Here is an 18,108-nt window from a genome sequence, read left to right as displayed (position 1 = left end):
TTCCACTTCTTTACATAATAAAATGATTGTGGAATGAAAGGGGAGTCCACTGAGGCCAGGTCTGTATGGTGCTCTAGAGTACAGATTTTCCCTATAGAAGAATGTTGGACAAAGAGATTCTCATACTGCAGCTGTGAAGGTGTCTGTGATTTGGTGGGTTTAGGTTCTTTCCACAGAGGCTGCTATTTCTGTATGAACTAATCTGGGTGTGATGATTCCTTGTGCTGTGAATCACCATGCATTACATCCCCTGTTTTCTGTGGACAGCTCAGTGTGTTTTGTGATGACATTTTGCTCAGCAGAGTGTGACCAATTTTGATGACTTTGTGCTGGTGAACACATTTCCACTTACTCTTAATAAAGAGCTTGTAAAATATGTGATCTGTGGGGTACTTCTCATAGTTGTCTTGGTAAAACATCCTGAAGGTTGGTAGCAGTGACTGCAATCCAGGTAGCCCCCATATTGCCCACCGAGGGCCATGCTGGCAATTTGTCATGTTGATTACTTTCCCTAAAGTGGAGCCAATTGCAGCTACCTTTGACGCTAATCTGGCAGTGAAGGCTGCATGATGCAGAAGACTATGGGATGTGATTGACCACATCAGCACTAGGTAGCGCTTGCTGGGAAATAAAGAAAGACTGTATAGGCTTTGTGTCTGTATTAATGATGAAGGCAGATGCAGGCTGCCCTTTAGAACTCCTCTCAGGAATCTATATTCTATTGCTTTCTAAAAGGTGCTGGGAGGTACACAAGGCTCTTCTGCTCGGAAGAGGGGAAATTTTTTGTCTAATAAATCAAAGGCCGAATATCCATGACCATGCAATTTCAATCTTCTTGGCTAGTCTGGGCAGCACCCCATGAAAAAATCAAATGTGATCATTTTGCCTAGGTACTTGCTCTAGAACTGGCATTCCAAGCTCACCCAACATCAGATTTGATGGCTAAAACCTGAGAAGCTGCAAGCTTCTGAGTTGAAGGCCCTGAGACCAGATTAGCTTTTTAAAATTTCCTTTCATTTAGCAAGATCCTGCAGTGCTGGGCAGCTGCCAGTCCCTCTTCCAAGAAGGGAGCTATTTTGGGAATTTTTATGATGGAACAATATTTTTTTGGTAAATAAATGGAAAGCTGTTAACCAGGGGCCTTCACCTCTCAGCGCCTGGTTCACCTCCTTCACTGCTGAGATGTCACAGTCACTGCACTGTGCACCTCGAAGAGCTCCCTTCGCAGCTCTGGCAGGGGCAAAACAAATAGCAGGGTTCCCCCTCCCCTTTCATTAACTGCTCAACAAAAAATGTGGAGGGGAAAAAAGAGGTGGTTTAGTTCATTTGGTTCAAGCATTTACTTGAGGACATTAACTCTTCAAGTGCCTGGGGTTACACTGGGCATATAGATCCAAACGATCAGGGATTCTGTGGATTTGTCCACACTGTGCATTCTGTCCATTAGTTAGGATATCTGACCCCTGAATTGAAAGTATTAGAGCAGATGTAGTTTGGGACATTAGAGCTGCTTTGTGTATCAGATTTGGAAATAGCAGAGTTCTGGTTCTCTGCTATACTCATATAGCTCATCCTCCCAACACGTCTCCACCCCATTTGTCTGTTTGATTCTCCTGTCTGACATGTTCTCTGAGCCTTTAACAGACTGAAGAAATTGTAGGTAGTCAGAAAACCTAAGGGGAAAGAGGATCTGAAGAGCAGGCAGTTTGTCAGAGAAAGTGTTTGAAGGCACAACTGTGAACGATCTGATAAAAAGGACGGATGGAAAGAATAATAAAGATGGCTGTACTAGGAGCTCTTTAATTATGTAGGATTCCTTTTTGATTTGATGAAGAATTCCAGAAAAAGTGGAAACATTGGTTAATTGCTAAAGAAGAGCAGAAACACATAGAGACAAAATCAGAAACATGAAGGGCTAGAATAAGTTACATCTAGCAAGAAATGTTGAATAAAATATTATATATATATATATATATATATATATATATATATATATATATATATATATATATATATATATATATATATATATAAAAAATATGGAGCAAAGAGTGAGACAAAGGAAAATGTAGGTCCTCTATTTGGTGGGGAAGAACAACTAATAACTAATGACATCAAGATGAACTAGTGTTTTAAAGCCTATTTTGCTTTAGTCTGCACAGTGGTCACCGGGTACTTAACACACTTAATATCAACAAGGAAGAAGTAACACATCCCAAAATAGGGAATAAACAAGCTAAAGAATATTTAGATAAATTAGAAGTATTCCAGTTGTCAGGAGCTAATGAAATTCTTCCTATGGTACTTAAGGAATTAGCTGAAGCAATTTCAGAAACATTCGAATCTTTGAGACAAGGGAGGCTGTGGATGACTGGAGAGAGGCTAACATAGTACCTGTGTTACCTGTCTTTAAAAAGGGAAACAAAGAGAACTAGGAAATTGTAGACCTGTGAGACTCCCTTTGATGCCTGGCAAAATACTGGAACAAATTATTAAACAATCAATGTGTAAGCACCTGGAGGTTAATAGGTTACAAGAATTTATAGCTGGCATGAATGTCAAAAAATTCCTTCTTTGACAGGGCCTTAATCTGCCACAAGAGAGATTTAGGTTAGATATTGGGAAACATTTTCTAACTACTAAGAGTAATCAGAATAGGTTTCCAAAGGAGATCGTGGAATCTTCTCATTGGAGGTTTCTGGGAACAGGCTGAACCAATCCCTATTAAGGTGGGGATATGTGTGTATCTATGTTGATTTGGTCCTGTCTCAGCACAGAGGTCTGGGCTTGGGTGACATTTGGAGGTTCCTCCCAGCCCTACATTTCTATGACTCAATGATCCTATGTAGACTGTCTGCAGCAGGGACTGTCATCTTTACCTGTCTGTATAGCATTTAGCACAATAAGTCCCTAATGAAGTTTGAGTCACTATTGTAACACAAATAAAAATGAGATGCAGCTGACTTGCCACCCAAAAGAAAGCCTCCCACCTTTGAAATGTTGATTAATAGGAAATTTTGGTGTAGTCAAGACTTAGCAGGGTCCTGACAGGCACTATAGGTAGGCAACTGAGTTGTGCGAAGGTGCATTGAGGGATATATAGGATTGGGTGTTGTTGGCATAAAAGACTAAAGATAGCCATGAGAATGGCAGAGTCTTGCAGTATTTCATGGTGGTGGGACCATCAAATAACACTGCTCTACAGCCAAAATGTTTCTGAAATAAATGTAGTCAAACTTTACTAATTCTGGGTCACTGAGAACGAAAATGATGCTTAAAATTGTTGATTGGCTCTAGTTTTCAAGATATGCTATTGGGTCAGTATATACGACCCTTGACTTGTGAATGGTGGAGGATAAGTGAGTTATAAAGGGAAGGGATCTCAATTTAAACCAGAAATGACTAAAATATATCTTTGACTGGATCTATGAATAAATCTATGACTGAGTTTGGATAGTACTTGCTTTTTAGGCAAAACAATGAATGATACAATCTGAAGCTGGTATTGCGTCATACATGATATGAATTGCATCATGTTATTCCTAGAAGTCATGGATGTTTTGCTGCATAATGGCAATGTTTTGCCATCAATTCCAGTTGGTCATGCAGTCCATATGAAGGAAACCTATGACAACATGAAACAACTTTTGAGGTGCATAAACTATGACCAACATCAATGGCAGCTTTGTGGCGATTTGAAGGTTGTTGCTCTCTTGCTTGGTCTGCAGACTGGATACACAAAGTACTGCTGTTTTCTCTGCAAATGGGATAGTAGTGCAAGAGATTCCCACTACATCAAGATAGATTGGCCACTCCGACAGTCATTGGATCCTGGGAGGAAAAGTGTTCAGCATCCACCACTTGTTGAATCAAGGAAGATTTTGTTACCACCCTTACACATCAAGCTGGGTCTGATGAAGAACTTTGTCAAGGCCATGAACAAAACACAAGCAGCTTTCAAGTACCTCCATGAAAAATTTCCAAGGTTACGTGAAGCTAAGATAAAGGAAGGTGTCTTTGTTGGTCCTCAGATTCGTTAACTTTTTCGAGATGATGCATTTGACCATGCACTGCGTGGTAAAGACAGCATGGAAAGACTTCCAGTTAGTGGCAATAAATTTTCTCAGGAACAACAAGGCAGACAACTACAGGTTGTTGGTGGAAAACCTCCTCAAGGCATACAAAAGCCTTGGTTGCAACATGTCACTAAAGATACATTTTTTGCACTCTCTTCTAGATTTTTTTCCACCGAACTGCGAAGCAGTGAGCGACAAGCACGGCGAGTGATTTCACCAGGACATTGCAACAATGGAGAAATGCTATCAGGGCAAATGGAGCCCATCAATGCTTGCAGACTATTGCTGGACAGTGACAAGAGATGCTCCATTTAATGAATACAAGAGACAAGCCAAGAAGCGCCGAGTAGACACTGAATAGGACTAAACTATGTACATAATAGTTTTTTGCCTTTTGTTTCATAATAAATTTTATTTATATAACCCTTTTGCTGATTTTTAAAGTGTTATATAAACAGGACAGGTGAAATATTATCATGTAAAGCAACCATAAACACATGAAAAGACCTAGGTTTACAATTTATGATTAAAACTCTACTATCTACACAATATACATAGACGTAAAATGTAAAAACTTAGGCTACTGTTTCCAAGATATTTATCAGTTGTTTTAATTGTCATATTCGAATTCAGCACATCAAAATACATAATAAATAGCACATTTTATCTCTGAAACAGACAACTTATAAAAAATTGTAGACCAGTGTAATTTGTCTTTGAAGGAATCTTTAGTGGGTCAACTAGTCCAACTCTGGGTACTGAACAAAGTTTGATGTAATGGAGTATCCAGTCTTATTTTGGATATGTCTAAACTGAAGTCCTTAACTGCAATTGACTGCTAATTAAATCGAGGGAGCCAACATAGTTGTACATGCTTGTCTGGATACTCCACAGACATCTGTTCCAGGGCACAAATGTTTGGACTGTCCAAACCAGCTTGTACAAACATGTTGGCTGATTCAGTTTAACTCAGAGGGGAGCCATGTTAGTCTGAAACTTAAAAAAATAAGAGAGTAGTACTGTAGCACCTTAGCCCTAGTCTACACTAGGACCTTATTCTGAAATAACTTTCCCAAGTTCAAATTTATAAATAGTGTGTCCACACTACCAAACCTGTTATTTCGAAGTAACGTGACACAGAATTTGAACTCTGTACTCCTGCTTTTCACAAGAAGTAATGCTAATTCTGAAATAGTAATTTTGAAATAATGTTAGTGCCGCTAATTTGAACTTATTGCCCTCCTGGAGGCCTCTCACAGCTGCCCAGAGTGTGGCATGTCTCCTTTGCCTATTTTTTTATATCATTCCCTTTTCACTTTCAAGTCTCAAATATCTCCTGGTGACACCTTTTTATCTTTCTGTTACTTGCAATTGCCCTTTGCATTGGGATGGTTTTCTGCTCTGTTGGCATTCTGTCTCTTGGCATGGATGGTAGAATCTAGGCACTTCACATATATTAATATAAAGAGGGAAGATGAAGAGGAGAGATCTCTGCCACAGATTTCCTGGTTTTTGATCTGAGGAAGTGGGTCTGGCCCACGAAAGCTCATCATCTAATAAACCATCTTGTTAGTCTTTAAAGTGCTACATTGTCCTGCATTTTGCTTCAGCTACCCCAGACTAACACGGCTACATTTCTATCACAGATTTCCTGTGTGATGCTGGGCAAGTCACTTGGTCTTCCTATGCCTGAGGAGTAATTGTGTTGCTAATAGGACAACCTTACTTCATTGGGATTTGGGAGGATAAGCACATTAAAGATTGTGACATGATCTCTGTTTTCATAGCAGCTGAGCATGAGAGACAGATCTATCCTCATGCTGCTATTGGGAGGTACAATGACAATTTTTACATAGGGGTAACTGAGATTCAGAGAAAAACTTGCCAAAAATCACATAGATCATCTAAATTTTCTGATTCCCAGTGCTTTAACCTTAAAACAGATACCCAGGTAATAAGAGTTCATGTGCCTCCCATTTCCTGTGATTGCAATACTTACCAACTGTTTAGGAATCTCTTGTCTATCTCCTCTTCCTGCTTTGAGCTCTATAGCATCCTCTTTCCCCTACTGCCAACTTCCCCTCACTTCTTTTCTCCCTTAATTTTTAACCCAGAGATATTGACCATGAGTATCTCTCATGTCCATCTGCCCCTCTGAGCATGTGTTATATCCCTGATAATTAACCCAACTCCATTCCCCTTTATCTCTTGTCCCTGATCTGTTCATGCCCTTCTGTAGTTTATCTCACTAAGTCTCTGTGATGCACCCAAATCAGTGTTGTTCACACATGCAACCCTCAGTTTCTCCTATTAACCCCTGTTCAAGCCATAAAAATTGCTACAGTTTTGTTTTACATTCCATGTGTCATCAGCCATTTTTTTAGACTTTTGTCCACCTCCGTAGCCCCAATTTCAATCTGGAATTTGATCCTCGTGTGCATTTAGAATCTCGTATTCCAAAGATGCAACCACATTAAAAATAATAAAACAGGAGTGGGATCTGAAGTCCCACAACTATACTGAGAAAGCAATGGCTAAGATGCTACATAGTTGTGAACACCTGCCCATCAGTACCACCCACCTGCAGTGGTTGTGTTTATGCAGAGTCAAGCCTCCCATTAAGAATGACTTGACCTGATACATGGCTCATAGCTTTCTGGTTCTTGTGCTTTTACTGGGTCCCAGCTCTGCCTCCCTACCTTAAAGGTTTAAAGCTCTTCTAGCCTGCCCTGCTACAAAATTGGTTCTAATCTACACAGGTCTTTCTTCAATTCCATCCCCTCCTCCATGCCCATGCTCTCCTGAATGTACAAAGACTGAGTGAACCCAAATCCACTGTCTCTTCTAGCACGCTTCCTGGAGGATCTTTCTTTAGTCACCTTCAAAGTGCAAGTCCTCTGAAAAAATCACCAACAAAGGAAAGCTGAGCAACAGGAAAATAGATGGTGACTGGAGGGAATGGCCTGCTGGAAAGTTCTTTGACTGCAAAAGTTTGCTGTTCTATGTTAGGTTGCTAGTAAGCTCTTTACAAAATGTTTGGTGGCCTCATCTAGTTCATTATCCCCCGCATTTATCTCATGTGGCATGGATCTGTATGGATGAAACCTCAATATCCTGACGGGTCTCTTCTGACATTTCACCTAGTGGTTCAAGGTGCTTCAGGGAACATAATGCTTCATGTGGCTCACACACAGGAGTCTTCATACAATATTTTCTGTGGGGTCAGATACATTTTCCTTGGACCTTTTAAAAATACAGTCAAAACATTAGTTATGCTTGATTCTTGGGCAGAGTCTCTGGTAGGCCTGGGTGGTAGAAGGATAGTGAATGGCTGCTCTGGCAGCTGATGATTGTTATCTTCTGATATGTAAGAAGAGACTAAGAAAGAAGTGTTTGAGCTGCTAATGAAAAAACACAACCTCATTAAAATCCGCTAATATACTGGTAGAAGGGAGATAGCAAATGTTATACTTCTTTGAAAAGAAGTGGTAGGAATGATCCAAGGAATCCCAGACCAGTGAGTCTTACTTTAGTCCCAGAGAGGTTGAAAGTATAATTAAACACTGGATTATAAGACATCTACATGACCATGCTATCCTAGAAACATAGGGCTGGAAGGCAGCTTGGACCGGTCTATACTAGTCCAGGCAGGTTGGCGTAAGGTATGAAACTCCAGTTATGCAAAATGTGTAACTGGAGTCAGTTTACTTTAAGCTGAGCCATGGTGGTGTCCGCACAGCAGGGTGCTGCTGTCAGCTTCCCTTATTCCTCACAGAACAGGGAGTACTGGATGCAGATGAGGGCTGCCCTCAGTGTTCAGTTACCAGTCTATATTAGACCTGCTAAATTGAAGGCTAGAAGATTGACCTCCAGAGGATCAATCATCTCGCAAGTGTAGACATGCCCCCTGAGAGGACATGTAGTCCAGCCTCCTGTGCTGAGGCAGGACCAAATCTATCTTGTCCATCCCTTACAGGTGTATAGGAAAATTGCACCTTTCTAATCTATATATTTGAGAGTGTCAGTAGAATAGTGCGGAAAGAGATATATGGAAATCAAATTGATTTGGAGTTTCAAAAAACCTTGGACAGAGTCCACCACAAGAATCTATTAAGGAATCTAAGTAGTCATGAAGTGAGCACTAAAGTACCATCATTGATTAAATGCTAACAGACAGACAACATAGGTCCCAAACACTTGGTACAATTCATGTGTATATGAGGGTCCAAGCAAAGTTAGCTTTGTACTTCCCCAATCCAGCACAAGGGGATTACTGTCTCAATGCAAGGTGGAACAGCCCAGGATATGTTCTATATGCAGCAGCAGCCAGAAAGCAAACAATGTTAGGGTTCATAATAGGGATGTTAGTGGCTAGCCAGCTAACTGTTTAACCAATAAGTATCTGTATGATTGCTTATTGGCTAAAAGTTCAGGTTAGCCACAGCATCCCCTCCTGTGTGCTCTGCATATTAAACATGGACTGGCAGGCTGGCTCAGTCCCAGCCCGCCAGTTTCAGTTTTAAATGAAGAGCATGCAAGGGAGCCACCTGCCACCCCTGCTGCAGGGGGGCAGGTGGGAGCTGGTCCATGCAGGGAGCCAGTTTAAAAATCAGCTCTTGCCTGCCACCCCATGCTGCTGCCTCTGTGGGATGCCAGAGCAGCCTCTGTCCACAGAGGCCTCGCAGTGGATGGGGTGCCAGGCAAGAAACTGTCTGCACGGGAAGCCAATTTTTAAACCAGCTCCCCTCACAGACCGGCTCCGTCTGTCACCCCCCATTGCTGCCTCTGATACAGAGACCACAGCATGAGGTGCCAGGTAAGAATATTAAGTAGCATGTATTTAACTAATCGAATATTCGATTAGTTGATAGAGCTGCTCTGCCCCTTTGATATGCCACCAGGGCATTTCAAAGGGGCAGCGCTGCACGGAGCCTGGGATCAGCTGGGGACTCACACTGCCACGGCATTTCAAAGAGGCAGCACTGTACAGCTGATCCTGGGCTCTATGCAGCACTGCCTCTTTGAAACGTTGTGGTGGCGTTTCAAGGGGCAGTGCTATACAGCCAGTCCTGGGCTTAGAGTTGCGCAGAGCCTGGGGTGAGCTGGGGACTCCTGCTGACCCCGGATCCATGCGGCACTGCCCCTTTGAAATGCCACAGCGGCATTTCAAAGGGGCAGCACTGCACAGCTGATCTTGGGCTCTGTGCAGCGCTGCTGCTTTGAAATACCTCCCTCTTCTCTCCCCTCCCCCCGCATGCTTCTTCTATCTGATAGAGGCAGCAAGGGGTGGGGGGGAAGCAACTAGTTGGCTATCCTGTCGACTATTCGATAAGCATTCACTTATCGGATAGTATCAGAGGGGTAGCCGTGTTAGTCTGAATCTGCAAAAGCGACGAGGAGTCCTGTGGCACCTTATAGACTAACTGAAGTGTAGGAGCATAAGCTTTCGTGGGCAAAGACCCACTTCATCAGATGCATGCATCTGACGAAGTGGGTCTTTGCCCACGAAAGCTTATGCTCCTACACTTCAGTTAGTCTATAAGGTGCCACATGACTCCTCGTCACTTATCGGATAGTTGACTAGTCCTTAACATCCCTAGTGCCAGGGGACCCTGTCCCCAGAGGGGAGCATTTTAGTAACCATGTAACCACTAAAAATTGTTGCAGCTACACGATTACTAAAATAAATTATATCTAACATCCCTAATGTAGAAGAAGTAGGATGGAAAATAATACAGAAAAATATAATGCCTCTGTATAAATCAGTGGTATGCCCTCACCTAGAACACTGTGTTCAATTCAAGTCACCTCTAGCTGAAGAAATAGGGGATACTCTTAATCATTCTCATTGTATCTGTATGAATGCAGTGGTGTTGTTGTCAAGTCAGTCTCAGTATTAGAGAGACAAGCTGGGTAAGGATCCATTATTGGACACCTTCTGTTGGTGAGAGAAAACTCTGTGTACCATAACTGCCTGTCCATTATAAGTTTTCTTGTACCTTCCTCTGAGCACTCAGAGACAGGATACTAGACTAGTGATCTAGTGGTCTGATCTATTATCTAGTTATTTCGATGTTCATAACTAAGTGGTCTGGTTTTGAGTCACTTTTTCTATTGTGTGTTAGTCCATTGAGAGCTGTGGGTGTTATATACCTTGCAAAATCAGCTTCAAAATGTTGACCTAAATGACTTGACCAAGACCACAGAACAAGTCTGTGGCATAGAAGGCAATGTAATTTGGAATTCTTGAGTTCTATTCCTGTGCCTTAACATCAAACCTATTCCATGAGCTAAGAGGTGAGGGTACTGATTAGAAAATTGGCTTAAGTGAAAAGCAAAGGGAAGCCACAGATAGACTGGAACACATTGTTCTGTTGGAAAGGGGTAACTACTGGCAAACCCCAGGGGTCAGTTTTAGTGACAATGCTGCTCATAACAAACATATGTTATTTGGATGAGGATTTTGGAAATAGGATCTCCAGGTTTGCAGATGATACTAATGCTGGAGGCAGTTCAAATAATGAGGAGCATTTGAACTGGATTCCAGAGGATTAGGATGTTTTAGGTGATTGGGCAACAGATGGTAAATACCATTTAATGTACAAAGATATTAGATAATTAGTCTAGAAGCTACGAGCCAATCTGGGGAATCTGAGCTAAATGGAGCAATCACACTGCCTGCTGATCCCAAGTGGGCAGAGAGAAAATCATTAATCCCATCAGCTCTGCACAGAGCAGCAATGAAAAACCACATGCAGGATCTGTGTATGCATGCATGGCTGTCTATGCATTTCTAATATGCATTGCTGTATTACCCAGCTATAATAAAGGGTGACGCTGTATTGTATAAGACCCTTGCTGTACTAGTAATTATTTAGCTACTCAGAATTGTGCTGTATGTTGCAAATAGACCTATGTCTTGTCTACCCTTGACTTTAGCAAAATGTTTTCCACTGGTCCCCCCCTGCCCACAAATTAATTTCCACTAATGGTGGCCCTAGGTTTTGAAAAGTGCTGGTATTGACAGTATTTTTAACACTGTGGCTGTGGATCTGCTCTGAGCAGGATTAGATGAAATCGTGTTTAAAATGCCAGTGGCCATCAGGAGCATTGTCTGCACTGGGGTGGGCAATAATTTTCCAGAAAGGGCTATTTCAAGAATTTGGTATGTGGTCAGGGCCACACTTCTTAATGACGTTAATGGAAGGGTGCTGGGTCTGGGATAGAGTTTGGGTATAGGAAGGAGTTTTGGGTAAGGAACTAGGGCAGAGGAGGGGGTGTGGATTGTGGGAGAGAGTTTGTGTTCAGAATGGGATTTTGATCTGGGGCAGAGGAGCAGGAGTAGGGGACAGAATCAGAGAGGGCGTTTGGATGCAGGAGGGGGTTGTGACCTGAGGTGGGGTGCAGAGGGTTTGGCTGTAGGAGGAGGTTGTGCAGGCTCCGGCTGGGAAGCGCTTATCATAAGTGGCTCCTGGCTAGTGGAGCAGCAGGACTCTCAGGCTGCAAGCTCCCTGGCTGCTGCAGTCCCACCAGCCACTCAAAGAGGCAGGGGTCAGTGGATGTGTGCATGTGTGTCTCTGTGCAGTGCACCTGTTGTGGGGAGGAGACAGAAGGTCTCTACGTACTGCACACACCTAGAAAGCACTACCCTTGCAGTCCCCACTGGACAGTTTGTGGCTAATGGAAAGCTGTGAGATTGGTACTGGGGGCAGGGGCACGGTGCGGAAATCTTTCCTCCTTCCTTAAGGGGTGTGCCATGCAGAAATTTTGAGTGATGTGTGGGTCTGCCGCAGGCAAGCAGCTTGCTTGAGGGTCCTATTTGACCATGGCAGGTCGAATTTAGCCCACAGTCCATATTTTGAATGCCCTTGGTCTAAATTGTTGTCTCACCATTGCTGGAACAGCAGTAGCAATGTTGAGAATTTTTTTTGCAAAAAATGGTACTGTAACACTGTCAAGCAGAATTGAATCTGGGATCTCTGGAGCATAGTGCATGTGCATCTACTAAATGAGCTAAAGGCCAACTAGTGCTCAGATAAGGCCCTAGAACCGTTTTCAATTTTTTTGGTCCAATGGACTACCTGGCTCAATATAAACCTTTCCATGAACTACCAGTTGCTAATGGAAACTCACTGTTAATTACATGATTACACCCGAGCCATTGTGCTATTGCTGCAGCTAAGGAGACTGATTTAATTTATATTAACTTTCTCATGTTAGTTTATCAAACTTCATTTTAAATAAAGTAAAGTATTAATTTATGTCCAACACAAAAGGTTTCAATGTTTTCTTTCTTTATGGTGGGTGTGGGGAACCTTTTTTGTGTTGGGGGCCACTGTCCCACAGAAAAATCAGTTGGGGACCACATAAGTGAGAAGCAAAAAAACTCCTCCAAAACTTCCTTACTCTCACTGATGTGGCCTCCAACTGAGACACCTCACCCCACTGGATGAGGGGAAAGAACAGGGAGGACGGAGGTTCAGGGCTTCCCATAGGCCAGATTTACTTTTCTGGGGTTCTGGAGTTAGTGGATTTTAAACATCCCCCTAGGCTCTGGGGTGGGGACAAAAATGAGGGGTTCAGTATGTGGGACAGGCTGCCAGTGAGTGGGATAGGGATGGGGTACAGAAGGGGGAGAAGTTAGAAGGTCTGGGTGGGAGGTAGGGTGCAGAAGCAGGCTGGAAGTAGGGTATCTGGCTAGGGGGAGGGAGCAGGAGCAAGGGAGGGTGTAGTGTGTGACCAAGAGAGACGGTGCAAGGAGCAGGTGGGGGTAGGTATCTGGCCAGGGGGTGGGTGCAGGAGCAGGCTGGGAGTAGGATGTCTGGTCAGGAAGGTTCTTGGGGTAGGGTGATTGGCCAGGGGCAGGGAGATGGGGGCAGGGAGTGCCTGGGGATAAAGTTGGGGGTCAGAGTGGCTGAGGGGGTTCAGGGAAATGAGGGGCAGGGTGCTACTAGGAATAGGGCTGGGGTAAGGTGGCTGGGTGGGAGTTCAGGAAAATGGAGGGTAGGGTGTCCTTGGGGGAAGGGGCAGGGAGGTGTGACAAAGTGGTGGGGGGTGGCCCCAGACTGTCCAGCACTGGTGGGGGTGGGGTCCGGGTTGAGTTTGCTTTTTTCACCACCCCCTTCCACCTCCACGTGTCTTCGGAGCTGGAAGCTGGAGCTGCAGTTTTGTGGCTGCATGGGCTCCCTCCTGTGTGGGGGTGGAGAGGCTGAGCTTGAGCTGTGGACTACCTGGGAGGCGGCCACCGACCACTTGTCGTCTGGGGACTGCACTTTGAGAACCACTGCCCTAGAGCAAACTCATACTTCCTCTCTGTAAGTAGTCCAAGTGTCACTACATGGGACAATGAACCACACCCACCAGGTGTCTAGGTTACATAAGCAGCTCTGATTGGAAAACACAAGCCCTGCTCCAGGGAATTTACAGTCTAAATGTGAATTGTGACAGGAGCAAAGGTGATACTCAAAGCAACAAGGTGAGGACATAGGCATGAGAATTATGGGTGCTGCAGAACCCCCACATTTTACAGGAGTTCTGGCTACCAGCTCCATGCATAGGGTCCTGGCTGCTGGCCTCGTGCCTGGCTCCAGCCCTGGCCTTAACTTCTGCTCCCTTTCCTCTGCCTGGGTCCCTTCCTCCCAGAGAGATAGCCCTGTTCCTGGCCCCAGTGCTAGGGGAATGGCTGGTGGTAGACACTGGGTAAGGGGGCTTTCAGCACCCTCGTGACTAAAAATGTTCCAGTGCCACTGGATGAAAAAGGATAAAGATTACAAGAATTCGATCATACCATTACTTTTTCCCAGAAAATGCATACCTTGGTGGTTCTGTGAATGTACTTACAAGGAAGATAAAATATGTGAAAATAACTGATTCCCTTATTGAAGGTCTCGCAGACCAGATGAATTAACCCCCACTTAATAGCATCAGTTTTACCTTTCCAAAGTACTGGGAGCAAATTACCTTCTATTAAAATTGCTTTGTTGACTGTAGGGTCTCTCTATTTAGAACTTTCCATTAAGTATACTTAATATATTTTCCTGTCTATTGTACAGGCAGTCCCCAGGTTACGTACAAGATAGGGATGGTAGGTTTGTTCTTAAGTTGAATTTGTATGTAAGTCGGAACTGGTACATATTGTAGGGGAAACTCTAGCCAAACATTTCTCCAGAGCTCAGTTTTATTCTCCCACACCTCACTTCCCTCAGTCCTTTATTCTCAAGCTGAGGTATCTGCTGAGAAAAGCCACTCTGCGTCTCCCTGGTCTGCTGTGGGGGAGGGGGCACAGCTAGTGCGGGGTTGCCTCACCCCGTTTGTAAGTAGGGTTCCGATGTAAGTCGGATCCATGTAACCCGGGGACTGCCTGTACTGCCTCATTTTCATATCCACTTCCTTTATCCTTCCATATAATCTGTATAGCACAAAAATACATGAATGTGATTCCAGTATTTTGTTGACACAAATAATAAATGTATAGTTTCAAAGTATCATCTGTTCACTGTATTTTGTGTTATGGTATTTTTTTATTGTTCCCAACCTCTTGCGGAGCCATTGTTGACTCTGACAAATGTTCAGTTTTCTTTGTCCATATAAGTGTTTTCCTTGCAATTGCACAGAAAAATGTGCTTGTGTACATAGGAAGAAGTTAGACCTTTTTTCAGGCTCTCTGTACTCCCTCCTGAACCCCTGCCTCCTCACAATTCTCTCCCAGATCCTGTATCCTGCTCCTACACCTCTCTTCCAGATCAGAATCCTCTCCTGCACCCTATCCCCTGCCCTAGGTCACAACCTAGACCCCATCCAATTCCTGCATCCCAATACCTGTCCCCAAGAGGGCAGCCCTTGACAACTTACCAAATTCATGGAGTGACCTCACCCCATCTCAAAAAAGATATGCTGGCATTAGAAAAGGTTCAGAGAAGGGCAACTAAAATGATTAAGGGTTTGGAACGGGTCCCATATGAGGAGAGATTAAAGAGACTGGGACTTTTCAGCTTGGAAAAGAGGAGACTAAGAGGAGATATGATAGAGGTATATAAAATCATGAGTGGTGTGGAGAAAGTGAATAAGGAAAAGTTATTTACTTGTTCCCTTAATATAAGAACCAAATGAAATTAATGGGCAGCAGGTTAAAAACAAATAAAAGGAAGTTCTTTTTCACACAGCGCACAGCCAATCTGTTGAATTCCTTGCCTGAGGAGGCTGTGAAGGCTAGGACTGTAACAGGGTTTAAAAGAGAACTAGATAAATTCATGGAGGTTAAGTCCATAAATGGCTATTAGCCAGTATGGGTAAGGAATGGTGTCCCCAGCCTCTGTTTGCCAGAGGGTGAAGATGGATGGCAGGAGAGAGATCGCTTGATCATTACCTGTTCGATTCACTCCCTCTGGGACAGCTGGGATTGGCCACTGTCAGCAGACAGGGTTCTGGGCTGGATGGACCTTTGGTCTGACCCAGTATGGCCATTCTTCTGTTCTTACGTTCTTATAAAAAGTTGTCTACCTCTGGGCTAGAAGATAGTGAATGTGTGTATGAGACAATCTTTCAGTTTAGACTTTTGTACCCATTATGGAAAAAAAATCTGAGAATCCCTAATGTGTCTCAATAAAAGCTTTGAGAGCAGTACCAGAAAGTGGAAGTGAATGCACATTCAGTTCAGTTTGTGGAACAGTGGTGTAATATGATCTCTGTAGTTTGCCCTGCTTAGAGGACATGATCTCTTAGGTTTAGTCTCAGGCAGGGGGAATTACATTGTGCAGACTGAAGGGATGAACTCAGGAGGTCCTCATCAAAGAAAAAGATGTATCTGAGTGGAAGATAGGACTTTTGGCCATTAGAGCTGTTTGGATATCTAGAATCAGTGACAAGTCCACCATGCTCCTGAAGCCTGATTATTGTGGTCTTAAAACCTAATATGACCTGGCAAATGTGAGTGAGATAGGTGACAAATGTCTCAGGGGAGGAAGGAGGTGGGTCAAATAATTGTGTCTACATTATCTAGAAGACCCTAGCACTCTTTTCTGCCTGCTACTTTGTCTGCTTTGGATATAGTGTAAGAGGAGGAGAGTAGCGTATGTGTGGGTATGTACATATGGAGGTACAGTATTCCATGAGATCCAGATGATAGAGAAGGGTGATCAGTTAAGGTTCCTTCCTGTCCTACAATTTTGTGATGACAGCTGTTGGATGGAGGTAGCCTTAAACGTCCGTCTCTTCATCTATCTCAAGAGTTCTGGATGAAGGAGAGAAGGGCACAAAACTGTTGATGACCCTTTGTATGTGTATGGCAAAGGAGCCTACACAGGCTCCACCTCAGATGTGAATGATGGTGAAGCTAGAGAGCAAGGCAAAGCTCACTGTGTTCTTAGATGTGGGGGGGGGGGGTCTCCTTGCAGCCCTCCTATTCCTACCTTTCTCTCCTCATTGTCTGGCCCTGGCATGTAGGTGGGATACGGTCTCTTCAGCTGTCCCATCTGTTTCTCAGATCTCTCCCTCCCTCCCAGAGGTAGGAATGAGCAGTGGGAGATCTGGAGCACCCTGTCCTGCCCCCCTGATGGGGTGGAGAGGCTGGAACATGGTGCAACTCCTTCCTGCCCTGGCTGAGATGTGGATAATGTAGGAGAGGGGGTGAGGCAGGCATTGATTGCCAGCGAGCCTGGCAATTCCTCCCTCTTCGCCTTCCGTTCTCCCAAACCGGGGGCGGAGAAGAGGGCGCTGCATGGGGAGAGCGCCGGCCGTGTGCGCTGCGCCTCTCTCACGCTGTGGAGCTGACTCCCCAGCCCTGCTCCGATCTACAGCTCAAAGGGGTAGCGGAGTGTGCGCAACATGCGGCCGGCTCCTCTATTCCCCCCAGCCTCCTGACTGGGATGCACGGCGTGAGGAGGAGGAGGAGGAGGAGGTATGTGTCATGCCACCCCCGGATGTAGGGCGCGGAGGAGAAGAGTTCATGCAGCTGAGCCCTCCTGGCCCGGGTGCAGGGCGAAGGAGGCCGCCAGGGGTGTGCGGCACGGCACGCTCTCGCTCCCGGGGATGTGCAGCGCGGTGAACGGGCGGAGGGAGCTGGAGGTCACTGTCTCTAGAGCTGGTCCCACCCCCGGCCTGCGCTCTCCTCCCCTGCGGTCCCCTCCTCTCCACCCTCCCTGACGTCTGGAGCTGGCAGCCCGGCCGGTTCCGCATTCCCGACCCCTCCCCGCAGCCCAGGGGCCGCTATATAACCGGGGCTGATGCAACCCACCCAGCCGCCCGCCACAGCTTGCGGGAAGGACGCACCGGGGCAGCGACGGGGGGCGGCGGCTGTGGCGGCGGCGGCTGCTGGCCAGGCGCCCCGGTGGCGGCAGCTGCTCCGGCTTCTCCCGGGACCGGACTCGGCAGGACGGGCCTGGGGACAGGGGCAGAGCACCGGAGCCAGGCGGCAGCGGAGGGGCTGAGCGTGTCGCCTGTCTCCGGCTCCTACAGCCGGGCCCCGGGGGCACGTCGGCCGCCTTCTCCCTCTGCACGGTGGGTCTGGGCGGAGCGGGGAGTGTGGGGCGGACGGGGGGCTCGGTGCGGGGCCGGGAGGCCGCGGCAACTCGGTGTGGGGCTGGCAGTGGGACCTGGGGAGTTTCGGAACAGGGGGCCGACTCTCGAGACGGGGCGATGGGTTGGGAAAACCTCCCGGTGTAGCAGCTGGGCCGGGCCGGGATTCGGGAAAGAAACAGGCTAGCTGCAAAGCCAGGCCCGGAACCTGCACCGGCCTGGGTCACGGGAGCCTGGGGGGCTCTGGGCCTCTCCCCCCATCCTCGGCGCGGCGACCGGAGGGGACGTTACTGCCTGTTGCCCCCCGGACTGTGCTGTGCTCTGGGATCTGCCTTGCAGCCCCCGTCCTGCCCGTTCCTCTCACGCACATGCAGGGGGCGCTCAGGGGTCCAGGGTCTTCTTGTCACTGGCATGGGCTGGTGACTGCCTGCATCCCTCCCCGCGGCCAGAGCAGGGCGCCTGCGTGTCCCCCTAATGACCTCAGGGACTGCCTTGCCTGCCTGCCATGCTCCGGAATGTG

General features: G+C 45.9%; 1 protein-coding gene across 1 annotated transcript in view; it reads left to right on the top strand.

Annotated features, from left to right (window-relative positions):
• Positions 1 to 17,014: 17,014 nt before the first annotated feature.
• JDP2 (Jun dimerization protein 2) overlaps positions 17,015 to 18,108 on the top strand; it is a 42,541-nt gene continuing 41,447 nt past the window's right edge. Inside the window, exon 1 of the mRNA XM_075926856.1 lies at positions 17,015 to 17,570. The gene's annotated coding sequence lies outside the window, so the exon portion shown is untranslated. The remainder of the gene's footprint in view (positions 17,571 to 18,108) is intronic.

This window comes from Pelodiscus sinensis, chromosome 4, assembly GCF_049634645.1.
Source record: "Pelodiscus sinensis isolate JC-2024 chromosome 4, ASM4963464v1, whole genome shotgun sequence".
Lineage (NCBI taxonomy): Eukaryota > Metazoa > Chordata > Testudines > Trionychidae > Pelodiscus > Pelodiscus sinensis.
This window is presented reverse-complemented; position numbering and strand designations above follow the sequence as displayed.